The sequence below is a fragment of the Triticum aestivum genome, chromosome 3A (genome assembly GCF_018294505.1).
Source record: "Triticum aestivum cultivar Chinese Spring chromosome 3A, IWGSC CS RefSeq v2.1, whole genome shotgun sequence".
Taxonomy (NCBI): domain Eukaryota; kingdom Viridiplantae; phylum Streptophyta; class Magnoliopsida; order Poales; family Poaceae; genus Triticum; species Triticum aestivum.
The window spans coordinates 711,908,481-711,920,697 of NC_057800.1; the positions used below are offsets into that span (position 1 = coordinate 711,908,481).

General features: G+C 54.6%; 1 pseudogene; it reads right to left on the reverse strand.

Annotated features, from left to right (window-relative positions):
- The window catches only part of LOC123059350 (protein LIFEGUARD 2-like), a 35,391-nt pseudogene extending 24,128 nt beyond the window's left edge, over positions 1-11,263 (reverse strand).
- Positions 11,264-12,217: the final 954 nt, after the last annotated feature.

The following is a 12,217-nucleotide window of genomic DNA, read 5'->3' on the forward strand; positions in this document are numbered from 1 at the left end:
AAGGAGTTCAATCGCCCACTTGGCCACTCGACCAGTTGCATCTCTGTTGTGCAGAATCTCTGACAGTGGGGCGTCGCTGACGACTGTAATGGAGTGGTCAGAGAAGTAATGTGCAACCTTCTTTGTGGTCATGTAAATCCCATATACAAGCTTCTGGTAATGGGGGTATCTTTGTTTTGAAGGGGTCAAGACTTCAGACACGTAATAGACTGGGCGCTGAACTCTGAAGGCCTTTCCTTCCTCTTCCCGCTCGACCGTAAGTACTGTGCTGACAACTTGTCCTGTGGCTGCAATGTAAAGCAGCAAAGGTTCTTTGCTGATTGGGGCAGCAAGCACCGGCTGGGTGGAGAGCAGAGCTTTGAGATCTGCAAACGCTGCATCAGCTTCTGGAGTCCACTCGAATTTGTCAGACTTCTTCATCAGTCGGTAAAGAGGCAACGCCTTTTCACCGAGACGAGAAATGAATCGACTTAAAGCGGCCAAGCAGCCTGTAAGCTTTTGGACATCGTGCACGCATACAGGACGCTTCATCCGGAGTATGGTGCCAATTTTCTCAGGATTGGCGTCGATCCCTCGTTTGGAAACGAGAAAACCGAGTAACTTTCCACCTGGAACTCCGAATGTGCACTTTGATGGATTGAGCTTGATATCATACCTCCTGAGATTGGCAAAGGTTTCAGCAAGGTCAGCCCGCAGGTCGGAACCTTTTCGGGACTTGACCACGATATCGTCCATGTATGCCTCCACATTCCGACTGATTTGAGTGAGTAAACACTTCTAAATCATTCTCATGAACATGGCTCCGGCGTTCTTGAGGCCGAACGACATGGTGACGTAACAAAAGCACCCCAATGGAGTGATGAAAGCTGTTTTGATCTCGTCGGGCCCATACAGACGGATCTGATGGTACCCGGAATAGGCGTCTAGGAAAGACAGTCTCTCGCACCCCGCAGTCGAGTCGACTATTTGGTCGATGCGAGGGAGGGGAAAATGATCTTTCGGGCAGGCCCGATTGATATGCTTGAAGTCAATGCACATGCGGAGCGACTTGTCCTTTTTGGGGACCATGATGACATTGGCGAGCCACTCGGAGTGGTAAATCTCTCGGATGAACTCTGCTGCTAAGAGCCGAGCCACTTCCTCGCCAATGGCTTGCTTCTTCTGGACGGCGGACCGTCGAAGATGTTCCTTCACAGGCTTGAATTTTGGGTCGACTTGTAGACGGTGGTCAGCCAGCTTTCTGGGAACTCCAGGCATGTCAGAGGGTTTCCATGCGAAGATATCCCAGTTCTCACGGAGGAGCTGGATGAGCGCTTCTTCCTATTTGGAGTCGAGCGTCGTCGAGATGTGAGTCGGAGCAGCGTCGGGGTCGGTCGGGTGAATGTGGACTGTCTTTGTTTCGCCAGCCGACTGAAAAGCTGATTCTGAGGCGGGCTTCTTGGCTCGCAGCAATTCACTCGGATCGGCAGTCTTTTGGTACTCTTTCAGTTCGACTACTACCATCTGAGCGTCAGCGATCTTTGAGCCTTTCTGAAAGCATTCTTCTGCTTTCTTTCGGCTGCCAGTAACAGTGATCACACCTTTGGGGCCAGGCATCTTCAGTTTGAGATACACGTAACATGGTCGCGCCATGAAGCGTGTGTAAGCTGGCCTACCCAAAATGGCATGATAGGCACTCTGGAAGTCTACAACTTCGAATGTCAACCTTTCCTTGCAGTAATTCTTTGAATCACCGAAAACTACATCAAGAGAAATCTGGCCAAGCGACTCGGCTTTCTTCCCAGGAATGACTCCATGGAAGCTCATGTTGCTGGTACTAAGTCTGGACATCGGAATGCCCATCCCTTTCAAAGTCTCGGAGTACAGTATGTTCAGGCCACTGCCGCCGTCCATCAATACTTTGGTCAGTCGAGTGCCTTCGACAACTGGGTCGACCACCAAAGCTTGCCTCCCAGGGGTGGCAATGTGCGTCGGGTGATCCGACTGGTCGAATGTGATGGCAGTCTGCGACCACTTCAGGTAATTGGGTGTTGCCGGGGCAACCATGTTCACCTCACGGTTAATGACTTTCAGTCAACTCTTGCTCTCAACATCAGCAAAAATCATCAGGGTGGAATTGATCTGGGGGTATCCATCGTCACTGTCTTCTTTGTCTTCAATCCTGTCTGGCTCTTTTTCCTTATCTTTGGGCTGCTTGCCCTAAAACTGCTGGATCAGGAGCCGGCACTGTCGAGTGGTATGCTTCGGGTAAATAAAATTACCCTCTTCGTCTTTCTTGGTGTGGATGTGACACGGTAAGTCCAAAACATCATTCCCGTCTTGATCTTTGACCTTCTTGGGCTTCCAGGTGCCCTTGGGTTTCCCCTTGAAGTTTCCCTGGGCAACGGCCAGGGCCTCCCCGGGAGCAGCTGCCTCGGCCTTCCGCTTCTGTTTCCGAGTGGAGTTTCCTCCAGTTTCTTGGGCGACTGCTTTGAGCTTGCCGCTTCGGAGTCGGTCCTCGTCTTCACCATTAGCGTACTTGGTGGCGATCTCCATCATCCGATTCAGAGACATCTCTCCAGTTCGACCGAACTTCAGATTCAACTCTCTGTATTTAACACCCTCTTTGAAAGCGCAAACTGCTTGATGGTCTGGCACGTTCTCAACTGTGTGGTGCAGCGTGATCCACCTCTGGATGTAATCCCTCAGAGTTTCATTCGGCTTCTGCACGCAAGACCGTAACTCTGTGAGGCCTGCAGGTCGTTTGCATGTTCCTTCAAAGGTCGTAACAAACACTCGGGAGAGGTCCTCCCAGGTGTAAATGCTGCTAGGTGCCAACTGATTCAACCACGCTCTGGCTGAGCCCTCCAACATAAGAGGCAAATGCTTCATGGCCACTTCATCATTGCCACCGCCAATCTGTACAGCCACTCGGTAATCTTCGAGCCAAGTGTCAGGCTTGGACTCGCCGGTGAACTTGCTGACTCCAGTTGCCAGCCTAAAATTGGGAGGAATCACTGCGGCCCTGATGGCTCGACTGAAGCACTCTGGTCCTGAAACACGTACTCTGCTGCTGCTGGCAGGCGCATCTCTGTTGTGGCCCTCTCGATGAGCCCTGTTCCTGTCGACCAAACCTTGAACGAGGATAGACCTCGCATCAAAGCCTGGATCTCTGGGGTCGACTGGAATCCTCTGCCCAACACTGTGAGGGCGTCTGTCATCTTGCCGTCGAGGCGCATATGACCCTCTCCTCGGGGGAGGGGTTGGCACTCGACGTCGATCATCTCGACCGAATCGATGGTCATACTGCTCATTCCTCCTGTACTGATCATGCCGGTCATCACGTCCCTCACGCCTCGGGGGCGATCTCGGGCTGTGGGCCGACTGGACTGTGTCTGCTGCAACAGATCGAGTGTGGATCCTATCCCGCGACTGAGAAACGACGGAATTCTGGTTTCCTGCCGCCCGGAGCAATGCTCTGATCTGCAACAAGCCCCTGCCTGCCTCTGACTGGGATGGCTGAATTGATTCTGCTATACGGGATGCAGCGGCCAAATTCTGAACTGGGGTTCGATATACCTGAGGCGGTGAGAAGAGCCGGCGCCGACTGGACTCGGGAGCTAGCGGACGTCGACTAGACTCGGGAGCCTGCTGACGTGCTTGCTCGTCGAGTATTCGCTGGAGATTCTCCAGTCGAGTGCGCTCGGCCAGGTTAGCAAGGCGCACGTCCTCCAAGGCCCGGGCCTCGGGGGTTTCTCCGACGATAGGAGTGTGGAGTGCGTGCATGTTCCGGCGGCGAAGCTCCTCTCGCTGTAACGACGTGAGAGGTTCGGGCAGATACTCATCGTGGGGACGCGACGGGTCGCCTCCGCCCGTAGCTCCGTTAGCGCGAGGGAAACCGGGGGGACTGTGTGCCCCATCGACCGCCAGAACCTCAGCCGCTGGGTCGCTGCTGTCGCACTCGGATGCGGTCCCCACGGAGCTAGTCGACAGGTCGAACAGGCCATAGAGGGACTCGGCGGGCTCGATTGCCGCAACTTGTGGGGCTGCCGACTGGCGGGCCACGGCGTGCCTCACCCACCGCTGAAGTCTCGACCGACCGGAGCGCTTGCGCTGGTGGGAGACAGGGTGGGAAGACGACGCAGGGGTCGACCGATACTGGGTCGACGGTTGCGGCAGGAGGACGCCACGAATGCACGCGCGGAAGTGCGTCGCGCCGTGGACGGGGAGCGTGTCGATGTCGAGCGGTGCCTCCTGAAGCCAGGCGGAGTCATCGGCGATGAAGGTGAGCGCGCCGATACGAATCTCGCGACCCTCCACCAAAACTCCACAAGAAACCATGATCAAAGGGATCGAAAAAGATCGCAACTTCTCCAACTAAGTGCTAAGATTCCGGCCCCATGGTGGGCGCCAACTGTCGTGGTTCCGACTCTGACAGTGATGTAGGGGGGTGAGTATGGAGAGGCTAGATCCTAGCTATTGGGAAGTTGTTACACGCGAGGTTTACGAGTTCAGGCCCTTCTCGGAGGAAGTAATAGCCCTACGTCTCGGGGCCCGGAGGCGGTCGACTGGATTATGCGGGTATGGATTACAGGGGTGCGAACCCTTGTCTCGGAGGAGGGGGGTGGCTTATATAGAGTGTGCCAGGACCCCGGCCAGCCCACGTTACAAAGGGTTCAATGTACATTAAGACGGGGCGTTACTGGTAATGCTGGTAATAAAGTGCTATGATGACCATAAAAGCTATTTAATGTCCGACCGTTAGCGTGCGGAGTGACTTTAGGTCTCCTGGCCGTCGAGTGGTTGGATCTTGGTCGAGTGATTGCTTCTCGGTCGAGTGTCTTCGAGTCTGTCGAGTGGAACACCTTCAAGTCGATTGAAAGGTGATTTCTTCTAGAGATGTCCTTGGGTAGGGCAGTTAGGACAGGCCCATGACCCTACCCTAGGTACATAGCTTCATCAGCCGGTGGCCACCAGGGGCAACTCTGGGCTGGCCTACCCGTACCTAAGACAATCTGAGTGTGCCCTGAGAAAGAGATATGTGCAGCTCCTATCAGAATTTGTCGGCACATTCGGGCGGTGTTGCTGGTTTAGTTTTACCTTGTCGAAATGTCTGTAGCCGGGATTCCGAGTCTGATCGGGTCTTCCCGCTAGAAGGAATATCCTTCGTTGACCGTGAGAGCTTGTCATGGGCTAAGTTGGGACACCCCTGCAGGGATTTGAACTTTCGAAAGCCGTGCCCGCGGTTATGGGCAGATGGGAATTTGTTAACGTCCGGTTGTAGAAAACCTGAAGTTGACCTTAATTAAAATGCATCAACCGCGTGTGTTACCGTGATGGTCTCTTTCCGGCGGAGTCTGGGAAGTGAACACGGTGTTGGTGTTATGCTTGACGGAGGTTGTTCTAGGATCACTTCTTGATCATAGTTTCTCGACCGTGCTTTTGCCTTCTCTTCTCGCTCTCTTTTGCGAATATGTTAGCCACCATATATGCTAGTCGCTTGCTGCAGCTCCACCTCTTACCTTTACCTTACCCATAAGCTTAAATAGTCTTGATCGCGAGGGTGCGAGATTGCTGAGTCCCCGTGACTCACAGATACTTCCAAAAACCAGTTTGCAGGTGCCGATGTTACCGAGCAGGTGACGCAACCAAGCTCAAGGAGGAGCTCGATGAATATCTTGTCCTTTATGTTGTTTCGTTCTAGTTGATCAGTAGTGGAGCCCAGTTGGGGTCGATCGGGGACCTTGTCGCATTTGGGGTTCTTCTTTTATTTTGGCTCCATAGTCGGGCCCTGATTGTACTTGGATGATGTAATGCTTTATTTATGTAATTGTGTGAAGTGGAGATTGCAAACCAACTATGTATCTCTTTCCCTTATGTATTACATGGGTTGTCTGAAGATTACCTCACTTGCGACATTGCTTTCAATGCGGTTATGCCTCTAAGTCGTGCTTCGACGCGTGGGAGCTATAGCCGCATCGAGGGCGTTACACCCCTCCTGCATCCTCATCCCATACAACTTTTGCTTCAGATACACTTTGGTCGTCGCAGTCTTGGACATAAACTGACTTTCCAGCTTCTCCTAGATCTTCTTCGGCGAATTCTCATCCATCACATGATAAATAACCTGGTCCGACAAACACAACCGTATAGTCCCGGCTGCTTTCAATTGTAACTCCTCCCAGTCATCCGCCTCCATCTTAGCTGGCTTGGCTTCCTGCAACAACGCCTTCAAGCGTCCCTGTTGTGCCAACAAAGCTTTCACCCTTTTTTTTGAAGGTTAAACAGTAAGAAAGGCTCCTACTGCAAATTATATTAAAGATCAGATAGTCTTTACAAGGGGGTTGGGGGGGAGTGTAACTATACAAGAGTTAAGAGTTACAAATCATGACTCAGGGGAAAGCTACAACTAGAGTGGTCAAACTATGGAGTCTAGGAAGTCAGAAATCAGATGTTTCTTATGCTCAGGTAGTTTGTAGACAATGTTTGAAAAATCTGTCCAGAATCTGGCTTTCCAAGATGAGAAGGATGGAGTCACTTGTCGGAAGTAATTGTTGTTCCTTTCTTTCCAGAGGCTCCAAGCAGCCACAAGGAAAACATCCATGATGAGTTTGTGTTGGTGCCTTGATTTTAGGTGTGTCATCAAGTCCAAGCGGTTGCCATCCTCCGGCCAAGAAATCTTGAGATCATGCCAGCAACGCGTACTGAATGTGCAGTGAAAGAAGAGATGAGCAACAGTTTCTTCCACATGTTCCCCACAGAGTAGGCAGTCTAAATTAGTCCTGATGTTATAGTGCTACGTTTCAGCATATTACGTGTATTGAGGTGATCCACCAGTAAGAACCACCCAAACACTTTGATCTTGGGTATGCTTTTGGCTTTCCACAACCATTTAAAGGCAGCATGGGCAATGACCTCACGGAAGAACTTGTAATAATCTGTGGTTTTGAAAACCTGTGCCCCCCATGTACAGACCCATTTGTCTGCGTCCCCGGAAAGGGTGATGGACCTGATCTCACTCAGTAGGGCTTGCAGCTCTGCATGTGCCTGGATAGAGAGGGGAAGATGGAACGCCGCCCTTACATTGGAAATTGTGAGCATCGTGCTGACCGAGGCATCTTCAAGTGTGGTGTAGGAGAATGCTCGGGGGAAGGCCTCCTGAAGAACATGTTGGTTCCAATCATCTTTCCAAAATAAAGTCGTCCTACCATCTTTAATCAAAACTTTCGTGACCCCTCGATAGATTGGCATGAGTTTCACCAGTTCGCGCCACCAAAAAGATCCACAAGTGGTTGTCACATGTGGGATCGCATCCGAGTAGTAGGTGTCCCAGATAAGTTTTACCCAGGGCGTATCCAAGCGGTTGTAGAATTTGTGAAGCATTTTGAGCAACATCGCATCGTTTTGGACTTTAAGATTGAGCACACCCAAACCTCCATTCTTTTTTGGTCGGCAGATCATATCCCAAGCAGCCAGTGGGGTGGATTTATCACCTGTCTCGGTTCTTTCCTTCCAGAGGCCATGTCTTCGAATTTTATCAAGTTGTTCAACAATTTTCGGGGGAAGCCACAAGACTCCCATGGGGTAAATGGCTAGGAAGGTGACTAGCGAGTTCATTAGAGCCAGTTTCTCAGCATATGACATGAGAGACATAGCCGCCGTGATCCGGCCTTCTGCTTTGCACCTCAAACCTGATACCCGATGACGCCATAGTTCTTTGTACGGCTGACTCCATGAAAAATAACCAAACAGTCTTCCCGTGATCCCCAGGTAGACGAACAAAACGTCCACGTACTAGTAGTAATAACTAACCAGTTGGTCTTCACGTGATATGCTCCTCCCTTGGCTCAACTTCCGATTGCTAAGCTAATTGCTTTGCCTTGCCCTTGCTAATTCCGATGGATGCCACAACAAGCGATGGCCTTTTTCTTCTGCCGATTGGATCTGTTTCTCGTGCCTTGGCCGTACGCCTGCTGCAGCTTTTATTTGCAGCTGTAGCTCTCCGCTTTTGGCACGAGGCCGTTGCCTCCAGGGACTCGGCCCCGACTTTTTTTTTCCAAAACAAATCCGGTATGATTGCTGCACCGCTGCTTCGCTCCAGCCGCGTGCACGCCTCGGAGTCCCTGTGCCGCACGCCCGCGCCCGACTTGATCGGCAAGGCTAGCCCAGCTGGCCCTCACGTGCGTGTCCACGCCTTGGACTTCCACGGCTCCACGCGCTTCTGGTCCGAGCGCTCCTGCTGCCACCGCTTGATACGATCTCGTCGACATCCGATCCAATAAGTCGACCGCGGTATACGCAACTCTGCAACGAACTCAACGATGGTCGTCATCTAGATCAACGCAAAACAATCTCTTCGTAACCTTGCTTTGATACCATTTGTTAGAATTAATTCAAGGTACGCGGTTGATTCACCAAGGAACAAGCAATCACAAAACAATGACGACACCGAGATTTGTTAACGAGGTTCGGTGAACTCGCCTACTCCCCGGGGCAATGACTACGGGCGCTCCTTCCCGAGATACCGCAACACCGGCCACCCGGGCACCGGCACAAGCCGCCAGCACCCCCTTGCGAGCCTGTCGCTATCTAGTCGTCATGAATTATAACGTGGGGTGCCTTCTCATATATAATAGGCCAAGGGTACAACGTGTCCGACTCCGACACTACAAGTATCCTACCCACACTACAACACCAAGTCCAAGCGTAACCCAACTAGTACCAAATATTCGACACAAAAACACAACACATAGCTTTGCGGGGAGGCGACGGCATCCAAAGGTAATTCAGAGGGCACGCAAACGGAAAGCTTAGAGCATCTCCAGCCGCGCCTCCAGGAAGGCCTCCCCATGTGATTTTTTCGCATTGGCGCTGAAAAAACGGCCCAGTCACGTCCCCACGAGCCCGATTTTCGCCGGCCTGGGCCGAAATCTGTGTCGGCGGACCCAGACCGAACCCGGCGCGCTGGGGGCGCCCAGGGAAGCCGAGGCGAGTGGTTTTGGCGCGAAAAAGCCGCGGGCCAGCTGCGTCAGCGACACTGCGCCTCGTCTTCCCCCAACACCTCGGTTCCCGCGGGGAATCAATGGCAAGGCTGCCGCCGCCGGTCAGCCTTGCCATTGATTCCACACGGGCGGCGCGTCACGGGACGGCGCGCCGACGCCTCCCCTCCCTCGGATACGTACACACGGGCGCGGCGCGGCTATATAAGCCGGTGGCCTCGCTCGCCTGTGGCCACACCAGCCCAGCCCTCGCCGCCGAGCTATACCTCTCCCGAGCGCCGCCGCCGAGCCTTCCCCTCTCCCGAGCGCCGCCGCCCAGCCCCTCCCCTCTCCCTCCCCTCCCTGATGGCCATGCGTTTCCCTGGAGACGAGGCGGCGGCCAACGGCTTCGGCCGCCGCACGCTCCGCGAACAGGAGTCCAGGCTCCTATTTCAGGCGAACATCCCGGCTCCGCCGGACATGCGCGTCGGGCCTACGGGCTGGAGGCTCAGCAACGGGGGAGTGCCGATTCCTCCGTTGCCCGACACCGTGGCCAAACCCACCTACATCGCCGAGGAGGTCGACGTCGTGCGCGCCTCCCTCACCGCCGCCCAACTCTCCCCCCCCCCTAGTACGCCGCCGACAACCATGCGGCTTGGGCGGCGTACTTCGAGCGCCGTCAGCAGCAGCGGATGGCATCCACCAACAGCGCGGCGGTGGTCGGCGGCCTGAAGAACAGCAAGGGGCGCCACCTGTGGTGGGGCGTCCCCGGCCGCACACTCGAGGGCGTGCTGACGCACCTCGAGGGCGGCAACGACCCGCCATTGGCGTACCCCCCGGCAAGGGCGGCCGCCCAGGCGCACCACCGATGCGACGGGCCATGGGCGCCAAGGAGGTTCGGCTCCTCCTCTTCTTCCTCCTCCTCACGCTCTTCCTCGCACTCCTCCGGCACTCCGACGCTGCTCGGCGTCAAGGCCGAGCCCGCGGCGGAGTCGCCGCTCGGCCGGCGCACTCGCAGCGCCGGCATCGTCATCAACGAGGGCGGCCGGCGCGCCTCCTCGTCGGCTCCTCCTCCGCGCTTCGTCAAGCCAAAGACGGAGTCGGGGCTCGCGCCGGTGAAGGCAGAGCCGGGGCTCGCCGCCGTGAAGGCGGAGCACGGCGAGGTCGAGCGCGATGACGACGGGGCCCTTGAATGGGCACGCCAGGACTCCCTCAAGATGGCGATGGAGCGCCAGTGCGCTGCCATGCAGCGCTTCGCGGAGCACCGCCGGGGCCGCGACGAAGAAGGAGTCATCGTCATCAACGACAGCGACGACGACGACGCGCCGCCGCCGCCACCAGTCCGCCATGGCGACGCCGGGTCCAGCACGGGCGCCCGCGTCAAGGAGGAGAAGGCCGACGACGAGGATGGCGGGGACGACGGCGACTACTCGGTGTTCAGCCAGTTTCTTTTAGATCAGTTTATTATATATTTGCTATGTAATGAAAATCGGCAAACTTTGTCCAAATATATGCCCAAGTTAGCCGAAATTTGTCATGTTTAGACGAACTTCGTCGAACTGTGCCGAAATTTGCTATACTTTTTTATTTTTTAAACGCGCCTGGGGCGGCCCTGGGGCGGCCCTGGGCCGGCGGCTGGGAACCAACTCGCCTCCGGCCCATTTTTTGCGCCAGCTCATCCCAGGCGGCGATTTTATACGTCCCTAAGGGGCCAACGGCTGAAGATGCTCTTAGCTATCTAGTCATGTCCTCTCACGAAGGCCCTCAAAAATTAACAGCCACAACTTTTCCTTCTTCTAAATGCAATAGTAACAAGAAGGGAATTCCATACGCCCGCGGAAACCCTCCGTACAATCGGATTGGAATGATACCCAACGTAGACAAATTAGTAACAGAAAAGACGGTGGTAGTGTGAATTCTCACCGATGAAGGGGAGGATGAGGATGGAGATGTAGACCCCGAGGCCGGCGTAGGAGGAGACGAAGAAGTGCGGGATGGCGCGGACCTTGACGACGACAGCCGCGACGACGGCGGTGAGGAGCAGCTGCAGGGAGAGGATGACGTAGATCTTCCGGATGAGCGCCCAGCGCAGCTCCGGGCTCTCCGCCATCCCGGGGTACAGCACCTGCGCCGGCGCCGTGGCAGTGCCACCGGATGTCCCCGCCTCGATGTCGCCGCCCTTCTGGTGCCCTGACATCTCGCCTGGCGATGCGATGAGCAGGGAAGCAGCCTTCGGAGGTAGGGTTTTCGCAGGTGTGGCGGAACGGAAGGCGAGAGGGGAGGAGCAAAGCGTATGGTGACGGGCTGACGGCGACAACGATGATGCGCCGAGAAGGCTCCACTGCTGGACTTATATAGTGAGATGAGACGAGACGGAGCGTATGACCTGCTGGGCCAACTAGTCAGGCAGCTCCGCAGCTGCAGGACGGTGGGGTTTGCTTCGCAGCTGCTTCTTGGAAAAGTGGGGTTTACGCGGTTACGTATGTTGTGTGGCTGTGAAGAGATGCATGGTGATTTCTCGAGCGGTTTCGAATCTGTGTTGGTGGAGAGGGACGTTGCATTGGGGTCCGATTGACGCGTTTCAGACTTTCAGTCGTTGCTCTCTTGATGCGCGTGAGCACACTCGATGTCTATGAGGTTTTTCTTTTTGAAAATTTTCAGGGTTTCTTTTTTTACATGGTAGCTGCAGAGTTTTTTTTTCTTCAGAGAAAACTCTACTGAGTTTTATTCATTAGCTCGGATGTTCAAAGATCCTAAAAAAGGTCGGATGTTCAAAAGAGGAGTATGAGATGGGCATGGAGGACATGTAAGAGGGGGTGGAGGAGGCGTTGGGCATGGAGGTCGAGCCCGGGGCGGAGGCGAAGTCCCAACATGCCCAAGCTGCGGAGGCGGTAGCGCAGTTCGGGGTGAAGCAAGTAGCCATCCTCAACTCGACCCAATCCGAGTGGGAGGTGGCGACGAACCACCATCGTATCCACCTCGCTGACATGAGGCGGGAACGGCTCTTCGCGGAACTCAACAAGGACGACGAGTAAAAGAAACCAGAGACGCGCCCCGCCGAAAATGACCACGAGGCCACTGGTCCGTCCAGCACGGGGTCATATACGTCTCCAACGAAGAGTGGATCCACGTTTTATCCATGTATGATGATGACCAAATGATGAATGTTAGATTGCATGGATTCTTATGAAAATAGGGGTTTCCATATGAGGGGTGTCGTTGCAGGGTCCAAAAATGAGAGTTGACCGGCTCCGGTTCAC